Here is a 14,099-nt window from a genome sequence, read left to right as displayed (position 1 = left end):
TCCACAGTATATCTTTTTTTTTTAAATATTTTTTTCCATCAAGGTCATCTTCTGTTTTTTCTTTTCTTTTAATTCTTTTTTTTTCTCCTTCTTTCCTCTTTTTTTCCTCTCTCTCGTCCTAATACATACTTTTTTTAGTGGGGGGAATAATGATGTCGCTCTAGCCCAGCCCCTGTAGACACGACCCTGGGGCCTGCTGTTAAAACCACTGTAGAATCGAGAGCGGGAACTGTTGTAGTTGGTGGTCTGGGCACAGTATCGGGCTCGCGGGAAACCTCCAGTCTGTTGTGCTGATGCCTGGTCTGTTGGTTCGTTTTGGGATCACCTTGATTTGTCTTCCTCTAAATAAGGACTCATCTAAGGCCAAGGAAGGCCTCACTGACTCTTTGTCTGAGAACTCTATATATGCAAACCCTTTGGGATGGCCACTATATTAGTCACATAGTATAGTAACATGGTTGACTGAACCACAGCCATTAAAGTGTGCTTCCAGCTCTTCTGCTGTTGCACCATAGTCCACATTGCCAACATAGATGGAACGGGCATCAGCCTCCATCTTCTCCTCAATGGACATGATCACTGGGCCAGCATTGCCTGGAGCTGGACTCATATTCATCTGCTTCTCTGCCTCGTTCTGTAGCTCCTTTAGCTTCTCAGCTTCTTCCTCCCTCTCCCTGACTCGAGCTTTGATCGCTTCCAGCTCCAGGTCCTCAGTGGTGCCGTCCCCCGGGTCACCCTCGGCCAGTCCCGGCTCCTCCTCCTCCTCCTGGCTGCCAGGGGCTCCCGAGCCAGGCCCAGGGCCCGGAGCTCCCGGGGCGGGGGGCACGGGGCCGGGCGGCTCCTCTTCAGGCTCGGGCTCTAGCAGCAGCTCCTCAGGCTCCAGTTCCTCAGACTCCAAGCTGTTCCTGCGCCCCCCGGGGCCCCCTCCCCGGCCTCCCCACCGGCCCCGAGCACAAGATGGTGCCGCCGCCCCGGCCGGAGCCCCGACCGCCCGCAGACCCCGCTGCTGCTGCCGCCGCCGCCGCCATCGCCGCTCAAAAAAATGTTTTACAAGCTAATATTCTACACTTACTAGAAGGAGCCAATACCGGTTTATATAATACTTGTCTTTAAAAGTGCTCATAAATTATACGTATCTTTTAAATTACAGCTACAATTTACATGCTGTAAATAACTTCTTTTTTTGGTATTGTAACAGGGAAGAGCTAAATTGGACTCCATGTTGGATCTGTTTCTTTGACTTTAACCTTTGCTTTTCGTTGCTTTTGTTATTATAATCATACGTAATGGCGTGCCTCAGGGAACCCTGCTGCTTCTGGCAGAATGTTAAACTAAAGTGCCTCTCTTCAGCTCACACGGAGACAATCTGACCCTGCCCATCTGTGAATGGCTGCCAGAAAGAAGAAATTAACACATCCCCTCACTGGGGCTGGTCCTTCCAGGAGATGTTTTGCAAGACTGATGGCCCTTTTTACTTTACTTCCCCCCTGCCTCTCCCTCTCTGATTCTGTAAAAGAAACTGGCATCCAGACCCTGATAAGATGGTTTTTGGGGCCCTAGCCTTCCATCTCTCAGACTGCTGGCTTTCTGAATAAAGTCGTCTTCTTTGCCTCAACACCTTGTCTCTGATTTACTGGCCAGTCGTGCGGCAAGCAGAGCAAGCTTGGACTCGGTAACAAATTTGGCTTAGCCAGTCAGGAGCCTTGTGGCTCATGGCTAGCTGGCCCCAGTCAAGGAATATTGGGGCAAGACCCTAGCAGCTGCCAGGTCCATTTGTCCTGAGGATCTTCACTTCAAAGTACCCTGAAGCGACACCAGCTACCCCAGCGCTTGGCAGTTGAAGCAAGGAACCAACAAACTTCTAGGAGTCGTCGGACTCAGTTTGATTTTGGATGGTAAGTCGCTCTGGCATGCACACTGGGAACATACTCCCCCCTCAATTTGGGCTTTTCCTTTACGGGACAAGCCAGTTTGGTCGGGGTACCCTGTTGGAGAGGGGAATTGTTGGATTCTACCTGATTTTGGGAACTGGTTCATTGGGAACTAGTTCGTCGGTTTTGGTCTTGGTTTGCTTTTGGTTTTGTGTGCATTGATGCTAGAATTTGTTTGTGCTTTTTGTGTTGGAATTTGTCTGCGTCTTTCATGTTTTGGTGTTATCAAACTTATCAAAAAGGGAAATACTCCACCTATCCTGAAGGATAGCCCTTTGGGGCATATATTAGATAAATGGGCAAAACATAGCTATGAGCCTATGACTAAGAAAGACCTGATATACTATCATAATAGGGTGTGGACCCAATATATGTTAGGATCAGAAGAACGATGGGCCCCTGAATGGCTCACTCAATTATCATACGATCTCACAGCTAGAAGTGTTTTGCAAAAGAGCAGGGAAAAGAGGTGAGATTCCATATGTAGAAGCATTTATGCTATTGCATCAGGAAGAAGGAGTCAGAGGACTGCCAATGGTCTGAAAGGAAACCCAAGGGAGAACCTGTTCTACAAGGGGAAGGGGGGGGAAACGAGAGTGGGGACATATTATTCCAGAGCTTAAACACCCGCTGTGGCCCATCCAGCTCCCGCACTGGCCGAGCAGGCTGCATGCACTGGCAGTTGTTCCAACTGCCCCACCCAATGCTGCCAACATATTCACCCCTTTCACTACCTCTTGCTTCCCCCACTCATGGGGATTGAATAGAAGTTTCTATGGTAACCCCGGTGGCAGAGGGACCTGGTTTAGTATCACCATCTAAGACCCGACAGGGCACCCAATTTGGACTGAAAGCAACTTCCGCAGCAAGGCAATTTCCCTTGCTCTGATATCCTGTAGGAGTCCGTAATGCAAATGGCCAGCCAGCTGGGCTCCTATGGATGCAGAATCCATTCTCGACTTAGGATTTGCTTAACTGGAAAAACCATAACCCTGCTTACTGAGAGGACCCACTCCATATGACTGAACTTTTCACCTCAATATTTGCCACTCACCATCCCACATGGGCAGACATTCACACTCTTATGAATATAATGATTACCGAGGATGAAAGGAGGATGGTAGAGAGGAAGTGCACCAGCTCCATTTAGTGGATCCAAATGGAACTCTAGAAACAAATTTGGCAGTCCCTATTGCTGAGCCTCACCGGGATCCTAATAATGGGGGCATGCCACTTCTAGAACACTACAGGGGATGTGTCTTAGTGGGTCTTCAAAAGGGGGTATCTAGACAAAAGAGCTTGAACAAGATTCAGGAGATAAAACAAAAGCCAAATGAGGATCTATCAGAGTTCCTGGAAAGGATTTATCAAGCTTATAAGCGCTACATGGATGCAGACCCCCGAGACCCCTGAGAATGTATGACTTTCATTGGGCAAAGCACCCCAGATATTAGGAAAAAATTACAGAAGTTAGATGGTGTATTTGGAATGAACCCTTCTCAATTAGTAGATGTTGCTTTTAAAGTATTCAACAACAGGGAACAATGACAAAAGCAAGAAGATGCAAAACGGAATGTACCTTTTCTGGCAGCAGCATTGAATTCCCAGAAGGTGAGTAACCTAAAGGAAGGTAAGACACCACTAGGGAAGGAGCAATGTGCTTACTGCAAGGAGGAAGGGCATTGGAAAAGAAAATGCCCTAGATGAAAGAATAATAGAAGACAGGAGCCTCTCATATGGTAGAAAGAGAGGAGCAATCTGATAATGAATGAAGAGGCCCTTGGACCTGAGGCGTCTGATTCTAATTTCCCCACAAGACCCCACAAGACCCCTGGGTAACATTGACAGTGGGGAACAAGTTGATTGACTTTCTAATAGATATGGGTGTCACATATTCTGTGGTAAACACCCAGGTGGCACAGAAAACATCTCAGTCTATCTTGGTCATGGGAGTTTCTGGAGAAGTAGAGAACCATTTGTTTCTATAAGCTCTAGAATGCCAACTGGGGGACATAGCTTCTTATATATGTCAGAGTGTCCAATTCCCCTTCTGCGACAAGATCTCCTTTGTAAATTAAACACTCAAGTAACCTTTTCACCAGAACAGCTTGACATCAGGGTCCCACCGGAGCACACTTTAAGCCTACAAATGGTACTCATGGAACCCCCAGAGAAGGAGACAGGGCTTTTTCCCACAGAGGTCTACGAAAAGGTAAGGCTGGAAGTGTGGGCTGATGGTACTCTGGGGAAGGCCAAAAACACCTAATCTAAAACAATATCCTCTGAAACAAAAGGCTCAAAAGGGAATTCAGGGCTTCCCTGGTGGCGCAGTGGTTGGGAGTCTGCCTGCCGATGCAGGGGACATGGGTTCGTGCCCCAGTCCGGGAAGATCCCACATGCCGCGGAGCGGCTAGGCCTGTGAGCCATAGCCGCTGAGCCTGCACGTCCAGAGCCTGTGCTGTGCAACCGGAGAAGCCACAACAATGAGAGGCCCGCATACCGCAAAAAAAAAAAAAAAAAGGGAATTCAGCCAATCCTGGAGAAGTTTTTGAAAACAGGACTGATTAGACCTTTTAGATCCCCATATAACACCCTTATCTTCCCGGTCAAAAAGCCAAACTCAGCAGAGTATCGCTTTGTCCAAGACTTGAGGGCTATTAATGAAGTAGTCCAAGACTTACACCCTGTGCTGCCTAATCCATACACTCTGCTCACAACTATTCTGGGAGAATACGGCTGGTTCTCAGTCTTGGACTTGAAAGATGCTTTTTTCTGCATTCTTATTGTAGAAGAATCACAGCAGCTATTTGCTGTTGAATGGCAAGACCCAGAAACGCAGGTAGTCCAACAGTATTGTTGGACAGTCCTGACTCAAGGAGTTAAGAATTCCCCTACCTTGTTTGGGGAGACGTTGTCTAGAGACCTTAGAGACTTAATATTGAACGAAGAACTCTTGCTCCAATATGTGGACGACTTGCACATAGTGAGCCCTACATATGATAAATGTCTACAAAATACTATCAGAACCCTGAACTATTTGGCTAATTGTGGATATAAGTTCTCCCAGAAAAAGGCCCGGATATGCAAACAGCAAGTCACGAATCTGGGCTTTGTCCTCTCTCAAGGACAGCAGGATCTTTTGCCTGACAGAAAGCAGGCAATTGCAGGCTTAGGAGCACCCAAGACCCACAGACAACTGAGAGGCTTTCTGGGAATGGCAGGGTTCTGTCGGATTTGGATCCCAAGCAATGGGCTCATCGTAAAGCCCCTGTATGAGGCACTGAAGGGACATGATCTTGAGCCCCTTACTTGGACTAAAGAGTGCCAAACAGCCCTTGAAACGATAAAAACGAAGTTAGTCTCAGCCCTGCCTTTGGGACTACCAGACTTAAAGAAACCTTTCAAACTGTATGTACATGAGAGACAAGGCATAAGCTTTGGGGTGTTAATTCAAACTCTGAGGAATATCCCCTGACCTGTTGCTTACTTCTCAAAACAACTAGAACAGACTATTAAGGGGTGGCCTCCTGGCCTTCAAGCTGTAGCAGCTACTTGTGACAGATTTCAGGAAGCTGAGAAGTTTACCCTAGGGCAACCCACCACTGTGTATATTCCTCACCATGTCCTTTCTTTGCTGGAACAGAAAGGGGGCTATTGGCTGACTTTTGGGAGAATGGGAAAGTACCAAGCCATTCTCCTGGACAATCCCAACGTAAGACTTCAAGTCACTTCAGCCCTAAATCCAGCCACATTGCTCCTGATTGATGCTGCACAATCCCCAGAGCATGACTGCCTACACGTCACTGAGCTCGTGCACTCTAGCAGACCAGACTTAATGGACCTACCCCTGGCTGAGCCAGAGATGGAATTGTTCACCGATGGAAGCAGCTTCATGGACAAAGGTAGGCGACATGACAGGTATATAACCACAAGCCAGGTGGTAACACTTAAAAGGATTGTTGAAGCAAAAGCCCTGCCCCCGGGGAGCTCAGCTCAGAAGGCAGAAATCATTGCTCTGACAAGAGCCCTGCTCCTCGCTAAAGGGAAGCAAGTAAATATATACAGACTCCCGCTATGCATTTTCTGTGGTGCATGCTCAGGGGGCGATCTGGAAAGGAAGGAGGCTTCTCACTTCAAACAATAAAGGCACAAAACATGCTTCTGAAATCCTGTCACTATTAGAAGCAGTCCATAATCCCACACAAGTGGCCGTAATGCACTGCCCAGGCCACCAGAAGGGTGAGACTCACACAATAAAGGGCACCTGGTTAGCTGACCAAGCTGCAAAGAAAGCAGCAAAGAAGGTAATTATCAAGCCATGATAGGGTCACTTCTTCCGCAGATTGACTTGTAAAAATATCAGCCAGTGTATTCAGAAAAGGACAGGAGAGGGCCAAGGAGTGGGGTTTCACTCTTGACCGTAACTCACCTGGCTGGAAATGTAATGCACTAGGAACTGTTTTGATTCCTGAGGCCCTCTTGGACACTATGCTGAAGCACATTCATGACAGTACCCATTATGGGAGAGATGCCACCTGCAATGGATTTAAAATTATATAATGGGAACTCACCTACAAAAGACCATCCAGCGAGTCACTCGGAATTGTATGATTTGTGCTAAAAATAACCCTAAAACTGTTGTCAGACCTCCCCAGATGGGGACCCAGCACAGAGCGACCTGCCTCACAGAGGACTGGCAAATAGACTTTACTCAAATACCTTAAATTGCGGGAAACTTCAGGTACCTGTTGGTGTGTGTGGACACTTTTTCAGGATGGGTGGAAGCATATCCCACCTGGACAGAAAAAGCCTCCCAAGTGGTTAAAGTCCTCCTTAAGGAAATTATTCCCCAGTTTGGACTACCTAACACCCTCCAGAGTGATAATGGACCTGCTTTTGTCTCTAGCATAACCCAGTAAGTGGCTAAAACACTGCAAATTAATAGGAAGTTACATTCATCCTGGAGACCACAATCAACAGGAAAATCTGAGAAAATGAATCATACGTTGAAAAGGAGCATTGCTGAAATATGTCAAGAGGCTAATATAACTTGGGATAAGGCATTGCCAGTTACCCTGCTATGGATCAGAGTGGCTTCCAGAAGCAGGGTTAAATTAAGCCCCTATGAAATATTGTATGGTAGGCCATTCTAGGTGTCTACCCGGGCAGGGGAATCTGTAATGCTCTGAAAGACATAGCTATTGCTAATTATGTTAAAGCTTTGGGCACTATACTAACCTCTGTTCATGAGTTTGCTTCCAGCAGGTCTGCCTATCCAACTGAGGTAGCTTTGCATCCTTTCTGACCCAGAGATCGAGTCCTCCTTAAAACCTAGAGAGAACAAGGGCCTGAGCACCAGCTGACTGCAAGGTGGACAGGACCACATGTGGTATTACTCACCATGCATTAATCTGTCCAATTGGCTGGGATAAAACCTTGGATTCATCATACTTGGATTAAAGCTGCACCACCATCATCAGAAGACGACCCAACTCCTGAGAGGCTTGGAGAGCAGTGGGTTTGTGAACCCTTAGAAGACTAAAGGTTGCTCTTCAAAAAGGATGTGTTGAGATTGCAATTTCCTTACAGATGGGTCCATCTACTTGTTTAATCCTGTTCTACTGAACAGCACAGCATCAGGTCCAAATAATTGAGAATTGTACTATTTACTAAAAATTCTAAGAATTATCCCCTGCCCAGTGCTGATGAATTCCATTCCACGATCACCCATCACTGCCCCTACACAGCAGGAAGTAGCTAAGAGTGGTCATTGCCCCTTATCCTACAAGATTGTGGAATGGACATTGGCAGTGGGGAATTGTAACTGGGAAGAGCTAAATCGGACTCCATGTTGGATCTGTTTCTTTGACTTTAACTTTGCTTTTCGTTGCTTTTGTTATTATAATCATACCCTGCCTCAGGGAAGCCTGCCCCTCTGCCAGAATGTTAAACTGAAGTGCCTCTGTTCAGCTCACAGGGAGACAATCTGACCCTGCCCACCTGTGAATGGCTGCAAGAAAGGAGAAATTAACACATCCCCTCACTGAGGCTGGTCCTCCCAGGAGATGTTTCGCAAGGCTGATGGCCCTTTTTACTTTACCTCCCCCCTGCCTCTCCCTCTCTGATTCTGTAAAAGAAACTGGCATCCAGACCCTGATAAGATGGTTTTTGGGGACCCTAGCCCACCATCTTCTTAGTCTGCCAGCTTTCCAAATAAAGTTGTCTTCCTTGCCTCAACAGCTCATCTCCGACTTGTTGGCTTGTCGTGTGGTGAGCAGAGCAAGCTTGGACTTAGTAACAGTATCATTCCAACTTTTTACAACTTGTGTTGCAGGAAGGGGGACCCCTTCCGGGGCCCAAGAGTGGGCTCTTGTCTAACACTCGGAAATGAATTGTCTGAGGAGACATGTGCTGACAAAGCAAAAGACTTTATTGGGAAGGGTGCCTGGGCGGAGAGCAGCAGGGTAAGGAAACCCAGGAGAACTACTCTGCCATGTGGCTCACAGACTCAGGTTTTATGGTAATGGGGTTAGTTTCTGGGTTGTCTCTTGCCACTTTGCTTGGCCCACAGTCTGACTCAGGGTTCTTCCTGGTGGCGTTCACATCTCAGCCAAGATGGATTCCAGAAAGAAGGATTCTGGGAGATTGGTAGGACATATGGACTGGTGTCTCCTTCCTCCTTTCAGCCCCTCCCATATTCTCCTGGTTTTTGGTGGCAGCACCATGTTCCTTATCAGGACCTCCTGTTGCAAGACAGCTGATGCAAGTGGTTATCACTGTGCCTGGTCAAGGTGGGTGGTTTTGGTCAATGCTTCCCTAACACGTACTATTCAGTTAACTAGTTAACATATCACCACAACTCAGCCTGAGTGAGCCCCTCCCTTTAAGGTGGACCCCTTTGTCCTTTGAATACTACCCCTGAAATCCTTGGATATCCAGCTTGCCTCAAGTCCATTCTATTTAAATAGTGTGTGTATGCTTGTGTGTGTGTGTTTGTATGTACATGTGTTTGTGTGTCTGTGTGTATGTGTATGAGTGTGTGCAGACATGGAATCAGCTGCCTTCCAAAGAGCCCTGCTTCATTTTGGTGGAGAAGTGCAGTAGGTCCAGATCTAAGAGCTAGAGGTGTATGTGAGAATGGTGATGTATGAAAGGGCTACTATATAAGCCACTTTTAATGACAGAGCTCCAAAATGTTTTTGACGATTTTATATACTAGTTTTGATTTACTTTTTAAATAAGTAACACTCATGATTTAAAAAGCCCATCCTAGCCATCTGACTCACCTCTCAAGGCAACCAAGTGTCGCAACTCTTGGTCTCACAGCTGAAGGCTGTGATATCACATGGATGTTCCCAGTTTCACAGATTATGGTGCTGTTCCCCCATGCCTTACCTTTCTTTTAGGATGAACCTTTTTTGCCCATTTAGACCTCTCCTGCCTGTCCCTTTTCTCGAGAAGCTCTCAGTCTGGGGAAGACAGCAAGGCAGAGTGGACAGCACCGTGGAGCCTGGTGCCAAGGGCGTGATACCCACGTATGAGTTTGCTGGGGGGGTGGGCATGGGACGTCGGCATCCTGTATCAAGCAGGATGGCCAGGTGAACTTGGGTAACAAACCACAAGGTTCCCTTCTTGCTCTTGCTCTGTGTCCATGGCGGGGGGTGTTGGGGCACTCTGAGTCACCTCTCCAGGACTCAGGCTGATTGAACAACGACCAACTATAGCTGCAGGTCCTGGAGAAAGAGTGGGGAGCACCCTGGAGGGTCTCACACAGATAATGCAGTGCTCTCACACCAGGTGATGGGCACTCCTTCCACTCACCCCATGCCCTGTTTGCCAGAACTAGTCACATGGCCTCTCCTGAAGGCTGGGGGTGGAAGATGCAGCCAGATCACAGGCCCAGAAGATTGGGGAGCATTGGTGATTGCCTTGAGGATGACACAGACCATGGATGGCAAAGTGGAAATTTATTTTATTTTATTTGTGTGCCTATTCATTACTCCTATTTCATTTTTTAAAGTATGTGCTCCCAACAGGACTCCTAAACATTCCTATTGCCTTCTTTTTTTTTGCGGTACGTGGGCCTCTCAGTGTTGTGGCCTCTCCTGTTGCGGAGCACAGGCTCTGGACGCGCAGGCTTAGCAGCCATGGCTCACGGGCCCAGCCGCTCCGCGGCATGTGGGATTTTCCCGGAGTGGGGCATGAATCCGTGTCCCCTGCATTGGCAGGCGGACTCTCAACCACTGTGCCACCAGGGAAGCCCTCCTATTGCCTTCTTAACATCCATACACCAGCTTTCATCTATTGTGATGTGTGTTACACCTTAACTCAATTCTCAAATAAAGGTGTTAGGAAAAGTCTTCTTGATACTTCAGAAAAAAACAGATTTATTTTTAAAGTTGGGCTGTTTCACAGGAACAGAACCGCTTGTGTTTCCCTTAAGCAGTTCGCAGAGAGGACTTTTGTGTCCCCCTGGGTGAGGGTCCTGGGTACCCATCCCAGGTAGGGGAGATGGTAATCATGACTGGGGGGCAGGGAGGGAGTCTTGGTCCTAGGTCAGGGGTGGGGCTGGACTGTCACATACTTATCTCTCTTGGTCCCGAACCAAACCTGACGGAGGGTAAGACCTGTCATGGCCATTTCACGGAGTAGAAAACAGAGCCACAGGGGAGGGGTAGCTTGCCTGGGGTAGAAGGTTTAAACTTGCAGGATGCCACAGCCTTAGTTTTGGCGTTTGGACAACTAGGATGAAGCCCCAGACCCACCTCTGTAACTGTGGTTGCTCCAGGGACAAGATCTACAGGCCATACCCAACGCTCACGATGCAGAAGTAAGCTCTCAGGCTTGTCTGGCCACAGAATGTTCCAGTCCCTTGTTGCTCAGGTCTCTCTGCCCAAAGTTGAACAGATGCTTGTTAGGACCAGCTCCAGATCATTACCTGTTAGGTCTCAGGGCTCTGTTTCGGCTAGTGGAAAATGTACCTGAAAGTTTATGAATTGCATTTGGCTCTTAGTAACAGAGAGCTGGAAAATATTTTCTTAAACAAGAAAGTACTTTTCTTGTCTAGGAGGTGACAAGGAGCCTGAAGGGAGGCAGCCAGGGCTGGCGTGGAGGGCTGCCTCTCTATCACTCTCCCAGGCCCTCCCTGCACCCCCAGGGGAGCCCTGCCCTCTTGCTCCAGCAAGGACCAGGGAGGCAGGGGCAGGGTCAAAGAGGCTCCTGATGAGTCAGCCCTTTGATGGACCTTCCCCAAGCCCTACTCAGGCATCTCCACACTGTCCCTGGCTGAGCTCAGTCCCAGGGCCACTGCTCCCTGTAAGGGAGGCTGGGAGCTGATGCACCAACAAAAGCAGGGTCTGTTACTGAGCGGAAGTGGGTGCAGCGAGCAGTTTCTGTGATTCTCCAAGTGCTGTTATAACTAATACACCCCCACCATTTCCCTTTGACTGCTCCATTCTGCAAAGGGTGGGAAATAGTGTCAGGTACTAAGGGGTGCAGAGAACTTGAGGCCCCAGGCCCTGACATGCTGGAAGATGTGGATCCTTCCAGGGCAGGATTTCCATGTTTCCTGGTTTTCCTGAGCCTTGGGGGAGTTTGCGTGTCACCTCGCATCCCCTTTCGGGCTCACTGAACGCTTTTTGCAGGATGTACTCCCAGCCTCGAAGGCGCTGTGTAGGGAGGTGGGGTCTGGTGTGCTCCCCCCGCCCCCCTGCCACGAGGCAGGGTCCTTGCAGAGACTCTGCAGGTCTGAGCAATCGGTGGCGCTGGAAGGTGGTGGTGGTGCAGCTGGTAACCAGTCATCAGAAAGGCTGCTGCTTCCCAGGTGCAGGGTGGGAAGAGGCTGGGCTGCCCTCCGCTAGGGGAGGAGTCTGACCTGCAACTGGGCTGCATGTGCTCTTGGCAAGAGTGGAATGTGGTCAGAGCCCACTGATCTTGGTCAACTGTCCCCAGCCCATCATGCCTGTCCCTCTGCTCGGCCCTCAGCCCAGAACTCTGCCTGCATCTGCAAGACAGCCAGGGTGAGTTCTGGTTCAGCCATGGCCCCGGGGTCAGAAGGACATGACAGATTGTTGGCCCTACCCCTGGAACCTGACCCCCTCGATGGGATCAGGTGCCTTCACGGAGGAGAGGGGACATAGGGGGGCTTCCCATTACCTCTTGACACCAAAGCCAAGGTGTGCCCTTCCTGGGTCCAGCCTGGCTTAGCCTTCCTAAGAAGGCTATTTTACAATTCAAACAGTGCTGAGGAAGGTATAAAGTAAAAATAAAGGGCTTACTCCTCAGTTCTCCTCCCCAGGGGCAACAAATGTCTACCTGATTCCTGGGCATCCTCAAGGATATTTTCCCTGTGCATGCACATATAGCTGTATAACTTTTTTTTTTTTTTAATGCAAGTAGTAACTCTATACACACTGTACTTCAAGTTGCTTTTTATAAAAACAACTCATTTATTATACCTCAGAGGACACATCAGACCAGCACCATTAGCACTACCCCGTCTCTGAAAGGCTGCAGAGTATGGCACTATTGGAGATACAGGCATTATACAACTTCCTTCCTGATAGAGGTCTAGGCTGTCACTTGTTTGGGACCATTATAAGCAATGTTGCAGTGACATCCTTTTTCTATATCTTGGAACATTTTCACAGAAGTTAAGGATCAAATATTTAGTGGGACTGCTAGGGTAAGGTCTTGGGGTATGTGTGTTTGAAATTTAGGTAGATACAGCCCAAATGCCCTTGAAGGAGCGGCCCCATTGTAGAGTGCCTCCCCTTTAGTCCATCCTCCACTCAGCAGCCAAAGTGATTTTTAAAGACAGTTAGATCAGGGACTTCCCTGGTGGCGCAGTGGCTAAGAATCTGCCTGCCAGTGCAGGGGACACGGGTTCAATCCATGGTCGGGGAAAATCCCATATACCGTGGAGCAACTAAGCCCGTGTGCCACAACTCCTGAGCTTGCGCTCTAGGGCCTGTGAGCCACAACTACTGAAGCCCGCGCACCACAACTACTGAAGACTGCATGCCCTAGAGCCTGTGCTCTATGACAAGAGAAGCCATGGCAATGAGAAGCCCGCGGACCGCAACAAAGAGTAAGTAATCCCCGCTTGCTGCAACTAGAGAAAGCTCGCCTGCAGCAACAAAGACCCAGTGCAGCCAAAAAATATATATATATATATTAATTAATTAATTAAAAAACAAAAATAAAAAAATAGACAGATAATCGAATACCCCTGCTAATACCCCAGTTGCTTCGATGGGTACCCACGCCTCTGATGCTATGCCTTGTCCGCCCTCCCCGCAATCTCCCTTCCCACCAAATGCTCCAGCCACACCCACTTCTCACCTGCCCTCCAGCACAGCAGCTCATCCCACCACAGGGCCTCTGCGGGTGCTGGTCCTTCTGCCTGGTGCCCTAGAGCTCCATGTGGATGCCAACATGAGGGCCATAAATAGCATTTTATTTTTGTCTCCATGACTATCATCTTACTGTTGGGTGAGGTTGAGTGTTATATCCTCTACCTGTTTTCCTCTCACGTTTTCTCTTTTTCATCGATAGGTACAAACTCTTCGTTTAAAAGATAAACCAACTATTTGTCTCTCATTTTTGTTACAAATATATTTTTCCTGATTGTCCATCTTTTGAATTTGTGGTAATTTTTCCACTTAAGTGTCTAAGTTTTAGGTATTCAAGTTCATGGACCATTTCCGTATGGTTTCTAAGTTCGTGAAGAAGCCCCCTCAGCTGGCTCTGAGAGGCCACGAGCTGAGCTCCTGCCTCCGCTCACTGCAGCTTCTGCTAGTCCTGGGGCTGGGCGAGTGTGGAAAGGCAGGCTGGGGCCCGATCGTGGGGCCCTGAGTGTCTCAGAGCAGTCTGGCTGCGGGGGATGTGAACCACAGGTTTGGGGCAGAGGACCCAGTTTGCATTTGAGAAGTTAACTAGGCAGCTATCGGGTGCGGAGATGAGAAGAAAGGGGGAGTGGTGACCTCCAAGAACCTGCTGAGGGGCCAATGGCTGTGACATGGGGAGGCTCAGACCCTTAGCCCCCCTGAGGCCACTAAAAGGAAGTGGGGAGACCACAGCCCATCTCTGCCCACGGAAACTGCTTAGGGGAAGCCTTGCCATGGGCCAAGGAGGGGCTGCCCCTTCCACTGGGGCAGTGAGTGGGCC

General features: G+C 48.6%; 1 pseudogene; it reads right to left on the bottom strand.

Moving 5' to 3' along the window:
- Positions 1 to 14,099, bottom strand: part of LOC149750019 (polyadenylate-binding protein 2 pseudogene) — a 28,251-nt pseudogene extending 14,152 nt beyond the window's left edge.

This window comes from Delphinapterus leucas, chromosome 2, assembly GCF_059928025.1.
Source record: "Delphinapterus leucas isolate spDelLeu-1000000601 "Yukka" chromosome 2, BTC_Dleu_Yukka2, whole genome shotgun sequence".
Lineage (NCBI taxonomy): Eukaryota > Metazoa > Chordata > Mammalia > Artiodactyla > Monodontidae > Delphinapterus > Delphinapterus leucas.
This window is presented reverse-complemented; position numbering and strand designations above follow the sequence as displayed.